This window comes from Microtus ochrogaster, chromosome 10 (genome assembly GCF_000317375.1).
Source record: "Microtus ochrogaster isolate Prairie Vole_2 chromosome 10, MicOch1.0, whole genome shotgun sequence".
Taxonomy (NCBI): domain Eukaryota; kingdom Metazoa; phylum Chordata; class Mammalia; order Rodentia; family Cricetidae; genus Microtus; species Microtus ochrogaster.
The window spans coordinates 70,027,445-70,037,568 of NC_022016.1; the positions used below are offsets into that span (position 1 = coordinate 70,027,445).

Here is a 10,124-nt window from a genome sequence, read left to right on the forward strand (position 1 = left end):
AGAGAGAGAGAGAGAGAGAGAGAGAGAGAGAGAGAGAGAGAGAGAGAGAGAGGATATATTTTGCTTTGTACCACAGAAAGTTGGGTTTGATATTCTTTTTCCTAATTTTAAAGGTGATATCATTTAAAATTAAAATCCATCCATTGTGGGGGAAAATTTTTATTTACAATATCCATAAAAACTAAACAAAACTTGTGTTGAATAGCCTTAATTATCTATCATTATCTCATTTGTTTAATTAACATCCGAGCACAGAGTGCTAATTTATTGACATTATATAGTGAAGGTTGTTGCTACTGTTTTTTTTTTTCTGCTTGTTTATGTGTTTTCATGCAGAATTGTATCTATGTGTGTATGTGTACACAGGTGTGTATGTGCGTTAGAAGTTATGAAGTTTTCTATACATCTACATTAGTGTACTTGGAGGGAAGGCCTGAACCCTGCACCTCACAGAATTCACCCTCAAGGCCCCTACAACAAGGCTTGAGGTGTGCTCTTGTCTGACATTCAGAGGCTGGAAGAAACCTTGTACCACACCTACTCTTCCAGTCCGAGGTGCATCCCTGATTACACTCTCCTTCCTCTTTTCTGGGTAAAAAGCATCACTTTGGAGCAGAGCTTGCTGACTCCTCTTCAGACCATGATGGTAGAGGAAGCAGAGCATCTTTAGGAGATGCTGGTGTGTGTGTGTGTGTGTGTGTGTGTGTGTGTGTGTGTGTGTGTGATGGTGGTGTTAGGGGCCTTCTGACTCTGGATCTCTCCCATGAACCAGTCCGTAACAGAGCAGAAATGAACCCCTTCTGAAATTTTTAGCTCAGAGCTCTACTTGGTGGGGAATAAAGAAACAGGACACATTGGGGTTTTAACTTGTATTTTCTGACTTCTCTCAAGCTCCCTGGTAAGCAGGGACTTTCCAGGTTGGTGTAAAACCCAACCGCTTCCCCATGCTGGGGGCTTCACTGTGTGACTTCTCCAAATCACTCTGGGATTTACATTGAATGCTTCACACGGGCTTTGCCTGCTTCACAGCGTGAGCGGATGCTCCATAGTCTCTTCTTTTGTGATATTTGATGCAACCTGTGGATCCGAAGATCCAGGGTGATCTTGTCAGTAGTTTTTGCCATCGAGGCCATGAGTATCTGGAGTCACCAAGACAAAGCAGGAGACTAAGCCAGAGGGGAAACAGAACAGTCCTAAAGAATGTGCACATTGCCACTGGTTTTCATGTCCACGGTGTGTCTAGAGTGCTGGCCTTGTTCATTGTCTGTCTTGTAAGGTTATTAGTATGTATCGCTAAATATGAAAGGAGGTGTGTGTGGAGACCAGAGGCTCCCAGTCCGTCAAGCCTCCACCCCTCCCTGAGAGTGTCCTATGCAGGAAGCAATGAAAGTTGACTAGAGCTAACTCCAAAGAAAGGCCAGGCACAGCTCAGCTCGTGAGCTGAAGCAGAGGCAGCCTGGTCTCTGGGTGCCTGGGAAGGTGGTGGGGCACAGCAGCCCTCCAGTGAGTGAGCAGGAGAATGCTGTGTTAGAAAGTTCTCTCCCCTCAGCTCATTGATTCATTTTGTTCAGATCATTGTCTTGGGTGACGCTAAGCACAAGGGCAAGCATGGCCCATGTAGTAAATAATAGCACGAGAATATAGTGCAGCCTCCAGAAATAAGTCAGTTGATATTATTTGGAAAAGCAAGGCAAAGTGATGCGCAATAAAACTAATATTTTGCGTTGAAATGTACATGCTGAAGTTGTCTGAGATATCCGTGTAAGTAGCTCTTTGGAAATACCGTCTCGGTTATCACTAAGTAGCCAGATTGGGTTTTATTTTGCTTACTCTCACTGAACAAAGGAGCCACAGCAAAACTGAATCCCAGAGCTGGAAGGGAGTATCCAGCTAACACACTTGACAGGCGGTGAGAAAATGTGAAGAGCTTTGGATCTGGGGATGCATGGTGTAAAGTCTGTCCCTCTCACTGTCTTGCTGTTTTACATGAACCGACTTAACTGCCCGAAGATTCGGTTTTACAATATCAGAGTGGGCCTCGCCTCATCAGGGTTAGGGTACCCACAGCGTTTAGTAAAGTGCCCCTGGCATGGCGTAAGAATCTGGTGGGTGATTACTTACTGAGCCCTGCTACACTGTTGCAAAACCAAATCAGTGTCCTTACTTCAGAGCGACCTGAAGGCCTTTGTTTACAGAGTCTGAACTTGAGAGTATAGATGGCAGAGTCACTGTCCTGTGGAGGGAGTGTAACTGGGTAGCAGAGGTGCCAGTCTGTGTGGGCAAAGTGGAGCGTTGCCTGCTCGGTAGAGGAAAAGCAAACAGCCTTTAGGGTTTCTGACATCTGGGCAGGGCGATGTTTTCTTGTTGTTTATCTGTGATTTTCCTTGACTGGTCTGTGGTCTAAAGTAAAGGAGTGATCAGAGGTGTAACCAGCTTTCCCTGTGCTTCTACAGGAGGGTGGATGAACTCCCAGCTAAAACAGTTCTCTTGATCCCTAGATGCTATCTGTAGGCCCAGTGGAATTTCAACGTTTCAGAGAAACCTACAGCCAGATGAGTTAGTGTTAGAGATCATTTTCTCAAAATTAAAAAAATGATAACAATACAAAAGGCAAAAAGACAGACCAGGTGACGGGAGCTTGGAGGGCACAGCCATGGTTTCTGATGTGAGAAGAATGTCTGGACCCCTCAGGGAGCAGCCCCAGTTGGACGGGGAGGGGGCGGGCGTCAGAGCCTTTCCCTCTGAGATTTGCTCAGGAATTGATGTGTTTCAAGTCTTGTCACCTCCTCACCTGGAAGAACCGGCTCACTCTTGGGCAAAAACGCATCAGAGCATGAGTTAATCTGCCGAAAAACAGCCTGATGTTTTGAAAACAGGATGCCTGGGCTCTGCCCAGAAAGAGGAACGGAAAGAGAAACAGTCTAGAAAGGAAGAAAGCCAACAGCCCCACCGGGATCCCCAGCCCAAGTGCAGCATAAACAGTGACCTCTCTTTCCGGCCTCCGCTGTGGCTCAGTTCCTGACCTCCTGTCACCAGAGCCGGCCCACGTCATCAGAGGAGGATAGGAGGAATGGCACAGCAGCTGTGAGGGTGACTAGAGTTTCCTGCCACCTTCCTGAGAGGCGCAGGCCGAAAAGTACAGGGTTGCAACAACAGAGGCTGAGGAAGGACAGGCCAGAACAATCCTAGGGAGGTGGGGCACGGCTGGGGGGGGGGGGACTGGGAGGTGTTCCTTCCCCTTCTGGACTGAGAAACACAGTCTCTCATCTAGGACTCAGGTGAAAAGAATCACGAGGCTTCTTAGTACCTGGCGTGGTGAATGTCAAAGACAAGCCTGTTGTTGGTATTCAACAGCAGCGACATTCAAATCATTAACCACAGTCCAAAGGGGCCCCGCTGGGACCTTTCTTTCTCTAGCAGCTTTTTGCTTGGGACAGATTTGGACCCAGATGATGAAAATGGATGATCTGAAATTGGGAAGTCCAGTTTTGGATACCAGTGCTTTCTTCAGGCTGAAGAGTCAGGATATTAGTATTTCAGTAACCGCTTGCTTAAGGAGCCTCACCAGCTGGGAATGGGAGATAAATGGTACTTTCTTGAGGTACCCTGAAATCACATACAGATACCATCATTGCTGGAGAAGTGATTCCTTCTAGCTACACAGGTTAATTTTTCCAACTCTACATGAGCCTGCACCGACTACATGCCTGTGCTCTTGGGAGGGAGGGAAGGAGAGAGGGAGGGAGTAAAGTCACTCAGTTCTACCCCACCTGGAGCTGCTAGGAAATCAGAATGTATGACCCTGGAAGGTGGTCTGACCAAGGCAAACAGATGTCTCCAATGTTGACTGAGCCACTTTCTGTACCACTGAACAATGGATCAATAACTCTGGGAAATGCTGGCCCTAGCAGAATTGAAAGAAAATAGACCTTATTAGCCAAAAGATTCATCTGGGAACTCTGTTGGTCAAAGGGAAGCAGGCTGTTGGAGGATTAATCAATGATGATGTGGAGAGAGGTACTTCCCTTAACACAGGGACCTTGTCCTGGACCCTAAGCTTGAAGGTATCCCTAGCCCGTTCTCTGTTCTCCAGCTGGACAGAAAGGACTTGGCCAGACCCAAGGGACATGTGCTCCCCTCCAGACTTCACTGTGCCTCTGACCGAGTTTCTCATTTTCTGCCCAAAGGCTTCTAAACCCTCTTCCCAGGGCCTGTGTGCGGATGTGCTTTTGCAGAGTTAACACACCAAGGCCCCAGGGACAGCCATGAGACAGCGGCATAGGGCTGGAGAGAGAGTGAGTGGGAGCATGGACGTGCAGGCTGGGGCAGAGGCCTCACCCAAGCTTGCCTGTGAGGTCCCCAGTGCTCAGACAAGCAGAGGGCAGGGTATGGTACAGAGACAAAAGAGTTTAAGCTCTAGTTGCCTTTGCAGACTGTGATGGACTCTCTGTCAGGTTACAAGTTTAGAAGATTGCTTAGTTTATATTTTTAATCATTTAGGCTTGCAATATGGCCCTGACAAATGTTAAGGATGTTCTTGATTTAGTGAACAGACTAAAATGAAAATCAGTCCTGACAGGCGGGAGGGGAAGCGGGCATTTTTTTGACCCAGTTCTGTCCCTTCACTGCTCGGCCTCGGCCTTATATGAAGAATAGAGACAAAGTAAAAGGAAAGATCCAGACTATAAGTCGTGAGTCTAAATTCTAGCTTGACCGTGGCAATCAAATCATTGTTTTATATCTTTTCATTTCTTTATTATGAAACAAAGTAGTGGGAATAGATTATTTCTGTGGTTTATTTCGGGTCTTGATTTTATGAGGTAGACAGCCAAAGTACTCACACAGGCACAGATGCTGCTTTTAGACACTCAGCTAAGTCCTTCACCCATATTGAGTAGCCAGTCTCTTTGCTAATAGGCACTACCTACAGATGGGTAACGTGGGATTTAGTACAAACAACCTGATTGGCATAAATGAGTAAGAGCACCATGGCTGAAAATGTAGCCCATTGGTAGGGTGTTTGCCGCCATGCATGGGGCTCTAAGATTCCACACGGGCACACATGCACACACACACACACACACACACACACACACACACACGCCTTCAATTATTGGTGCTGAGGATATGGCTCAGTGGTGGTGTGCTTACTTAACACCTTGCATGAGGCATTGGCTTTGAGAGAGTTTTGGGGATCAGGATCAAGATCCCCAGGAGACAAATGGAAAGGAAAGTTTACAGGTACCCGTACATCAATTCTTCAATGAATTGGGTAGTGTTTGGTGGGAGGTCTTAGCCTTCTAATGCAGATCTTTATTGGTTAGGTCTGGTTGAAATTTCTATAGTGCAGTTACCTTGTTAGCCTCTATCCTAGCCAGTAAGTCCAGACTCAGCCTGGGCTGGAAGGCAGCCTTCTAACACAGGTAAGGGGGGACCTCTCATAGTTCTAAGAAATGGTGCCGAAGCGCTCATGAAAATGGGAATCGTAGTGTCAGGCATCCTTTGCTTCTTGTAAATTTATGTGCAAAATTCCAGCACGCTTTGTTTTTCCTAACTTAGCTTAAGATAAGATAGTAAAGCTGTGGTCTGCTTCCAAATCTCCTTGTTCCCTGCCTAACCACTTTTCCCTTTGTCCCCCAAGGGGAGGGGGGTGTCTTACTGTTTTGATTTTATTATCATTCAAATGATGGTAGCAGTTTAGCCTTGTAGAATGTCCTTCCCAGTGCCTGTAGCTTGACCATAACATAGAGAATTCATACCTCTGGAGCAGAGCTACTGGGCCTGAGGAACTCGCGGTTTCAGACAGATTTCTTATTTTATTGTCTTCGGAGAGGAAAGGGGGAGATGTAGCTGATCAGTCTTTAGTTCTTGTTGTTCAAGTTACTCTTCTTATTGCTTTTTAAATTATAGAATAGAGTTGTATGCTTGAGTGTGATTCAGAATTTGAAATTCTAGTCTTATAAAAACCTGTCAAATCAAAGTGTTTGGAGCCAGTTAGTCTGGGAGCTAGCGCTCTGAAATCAATGTGATCTGTAGTACTTTGCGTAATCTAAATATTCCTACATCACTGTATCTAGCAACTGGTTCCTTCACTGGATCCAGGCCTAGTTCATCCAGTCTTCTAGCTAACCTTCTTGCAAGTTTTATAAATGAACACATCTCTCAGAAGGAATTAAATGAGGGAATTTCCCCCACTGGGAGACTCTGACCCACTGATAGAAGAACAGTAGAGCAGGGGAGTTGATTAGAACCCCAAAATAGCCGTCTTGAAATATTGTACTTCAGCGTCGTAATGGAACAAGCATTCAGTTTCCATTCTTTCTACTTCCCTGCCTTTCTTTGCATGTCTCATCTTTGAGAATAGTCCCGGACTCACATAGCCCCACCAAGTTCCTTGCCATTGTTGTCTGTGGGAGAAAAGCCAGGGGTCAGGCTTCTTCTTACACAGTCCTTTCAACGTATCTAACTTCTAGGTGAAATGGGTTCAGCAGGCGAGGATCATTTACTGTTTATGAAAACCAAAATACCCTACCAGAAGGCGCCAGCACACACTCATGCTGGTCAGTGGGGTTGCATTCTTGGCGGCATAAAGCCAATTGTCAGTGTGCTTTCCTGTACAGACTTGCTTTAGCTCTTTTCGGGGACCTACCATCTCCTTTCTGTCTTGCCCTATGGCATGTGATGTTTCCCTCAGCTGGTGCCAAACTATTTAGTCTCTGGGAGATTTTACTGTAACTTCCTTTGTTTGATTTACTTTAAAGTAGCCCAATGCTTCGACAAAGGAAGAACTGTTAGGTTGCTGAGAAGGAAGACGAGAGGGAATCTTCTGTTCTTGTGTGCCTGTTTTGGAAAGCACCTGATGATCTTTGCTTATTCGTGGAGGAGAGTTTAAAGCTAGAAGCCACATACCCCTGCTCAGCAGTCACAATATGTCCCTTTCCAGAAACAGTCACTGTGTATAGTGAACTGCCTCGGATGCCTCAAGCCCTCCCAGATGGAAGTGTAGCAAGTTTATTAAGGTAAAAGCCACTTTCAGGCTGGAACCATCTTAATCTTCTAACTTTTACATTTCAAAAATAGTGGATTTTAAAATTTGCTATTAAAAACCTTACAAGACCACATTGCTCTTTCTTTGCTCAGCAGATTGCAAAATATTATAACCTTGAACAATTATGAAGATGAAATCAGGTACAGCTACCTAGAATTTTTTTTTAAAAAAAGATTAAGCCAGTATTTAAAAAAAATAGATTTAGCACAAGAATTATTGGCATTGGATACCTTAATAAGAAAATTCATCACTAAGTAAAAATATCTTTCCAATTGAATTAGATTGGCTGAGTTATATAGAGGACGAAGTAAACTAAGTGTTGACCAGACAACTAATGCCCTTGGTTACTGTAGATGATGAAATTTGATAAATAACAAAAAATTTTACTCTTTGATTTCCAGTTATAGTTTCACTTAGTTGTCCTAGCTATGATCCTGAAACTTTCAGTCCAGAAGGGAGCTTTAAGAGTCCTATTTATGTATTCACGTGGCAGGGGAGACACCATGGTCATGGCTATGCTCCCAGGGTGAGGCTTATTCACTGCCCTCTGACTGGGAGATCCTTGCATGTCCCCCAGTGTGGAAAACCTGATGTGTATTCTGTGGTAGCGGGGGGGGGGGGGGGGACTGCATCCTGTTATTTTCAGGAAAACGATTTAATTAAGTACTATTTATTTGAAGTCATTTTACAGATGAGAAAACATTTTTTAAATAAGACCTATTTTTTTTATCACTACAAAGTAAAGACTAAATATCTAAGATAATACAATCTAATATAATACCTTTGAGAATCCAAGGGATCATCACACTGAAAAGTAATTTTATTTTTCTATGACTTCTCCAGAGTTAGGGGATAAAGGGAGGATATCGGCACTGAGATAGGGGTCTCATTTCAAATCCAACTGTAATCCCCCTCATCTCTCCCTTTTGTCTGTTGGGAACTGGAGAGTTTACATCCAGGTTTAAGAAAAAAAAGTCACTGGGCTATGGATTTTTCCAGCTGCTTGACAGAGTGGCTAACCCAGCAAGTTGAGATCAAGGATCAAGGTGGGAATCTCAGGTCACCCCCTTCCTACCCATGTGAAGTATCTTTAAAATTAATGCCTCAATGTGAAGCTCTTGTGACTTATCTGAGTACCCCATTCTTGAGACCCATTACCTACATGGAATTGGTTAAATCCTATGGGCAGCTGCCCACTGACAAACAATGTCAATGTTATTAATGCTTATAAACATTTTGAGTCAGGTCAATCTCACTCACAGCATAGAGGCTTATTGTTTGCTGGAAACTACCCACTGTGGCTAAAGATGAGTTTATTATTACTAACATTTAAAATTGCAATGTAAATATTTCAAATACTTTGTAATAAATATGAATAAGCAGTTATCTTTTATTCATTTTTTTATAATGAAGAAATGCTGGGGAAAATTAAAATGACTCAGGGAGAATTAATTGTGTTGATATAATGTTTATTAAGAAAGTTATTCCATGTTTAAAGGATTCGTGACACGCTAACTTCAGCTCTTTTACTATCTACCCATCTTCGGGCATCATTTATGTGATATTATTTATGTGATATTATTTATGTGACAGAGTAAGGTGACAGTTCGTAGCATATAAAGAAGGAGGAGAAAAGTTACGAATCCTCGGCTGAAGAAAGACATTTGATGTTTAGGTTTTTGGAACCAAACCCAGAAGACTTGACTTAAAAGCTAAAATATTGAATAGGAGATTACACTGAAGGGAAACTCACTAAAGAACCCAAATACTCATTTTAGTATGGAGGGGAAAGTAGAGATAAATTGCAAAGGCATACTAAAATTTTACTGACTCTGGTTGGTCAACATGGTGGATTTCCAACTTCCTCTTTACCCTCAGCGTCCGAACAGTTATTAAAACCGTGCCTGAAGAGCACCAGAGTCTTCCTATCACTTGCGAATGAATAAGCCCAGGCCTTTACGCTTCTCTCCTCTCCTAACCTGGAGGCCTCTCAGTTCACACAGTCAGGCCCTGGGCAGTGAGCCTCTCCAGGGGCACACACTGTTCATGGCATTTCTGCAGACCATCCTCTTTGGCATCCAGTCGGTTAAGATCACAGCTGGCCTTGGAGGGAGCTAGGATTTTATGGGTTTACAGTCTTGTTCCGCTTGTCCTCTTGACCATAGGAAGCTGATGAACCTTCTGATGGTTCTCTAGTGAAGTGAGTGTATTCTAGCCCCTGTGCTGGATATCCAGTCCAGTAAGCAGAGAACCTAACTGATCTGACATTCCCCAGAAGAGTCCTCTATTCTGCCAGCTACAAACCCCTCCCCTGCTCCTTGTGATGACCGCAGCTGGCTCCATTCTGAGTCAGATCATTGAGATACAGCCCTGTTGACTGATACACTCGGCATATTTTTCTTGGCCAAGCAAGTACATTATTTGTGTTCTTGACAGGATGAGCTACCGCCGACTTTTTTTTTCCCCTGCTGCCTTTTAACACTCAGGATCTGGTTACAAAGCTTATTTGCATCTTCCTTAGCATTACATGGGAGTGTCCTTGGGACTGTTTCAACAAGAGCTACCAGGAATATATTTTAAACGTTTGTCCATATCATTTGATTTCAGAGAGTTTCGGATTCCTTTGTTGTTGTTGGACTTTTGATGAGCTCTTTAAAAGATACTTTTATACTAGTATTTTACAAGATTAATGTACTTGGGCGTTGTCTAGTGACATACTGTGCAACTAACAGTAACATTTTCAAAGGAATAAAGGTCATATGTTGCTTTTCCAGGAGAGCTCCAGGGGGTGTTTAGGATGTGAGTATCTGTGTACATTTATATGTGCTCAATAGTGAGTGTGCATGTGGAGTCTGAAGATCAATATAAATTGTCTTTATTGCTTATACCATTTTTTTAACACAATGTCTCGTTGAACCAAAATGGCAAGCCATTTTAGCTAGACTGGCTAGCCAATAAATCCCAGGATCCATCCCATGCCTTTCCCCTCCACCCATGCTGGAGTTAGCAGACATGCACTTCTGCACCTGACTTTTCTGTAGGTGCAAGGAATCTAAAGTCAGGTTCTCATGTCTGC

General features: G+C 43.8%; 1 protein-coding gene and 1 non-coding gene across 4 annotated transcripts in view; both read left to right on the plus strand.

Annotated features, from left to right (window-relative positions):
- Positions 1 to 10,124, plus strand: part of Pde4b (phosphodiesterase 4B) — a 527,196-nt gene that overhangs the window by 490,579 nt on the left and 26,493 nt on the right. The gene's annotated exons all lie outside the window — the stretch shown is intronic.
- Positions 7,527 to 7,685, plus strand: LOC113456685. Its single transcript, XR_003377443.1, has one exon. It is a non-coding gene; the product is annotated as a U1 spliceosomal RNA (small nuclear RNA).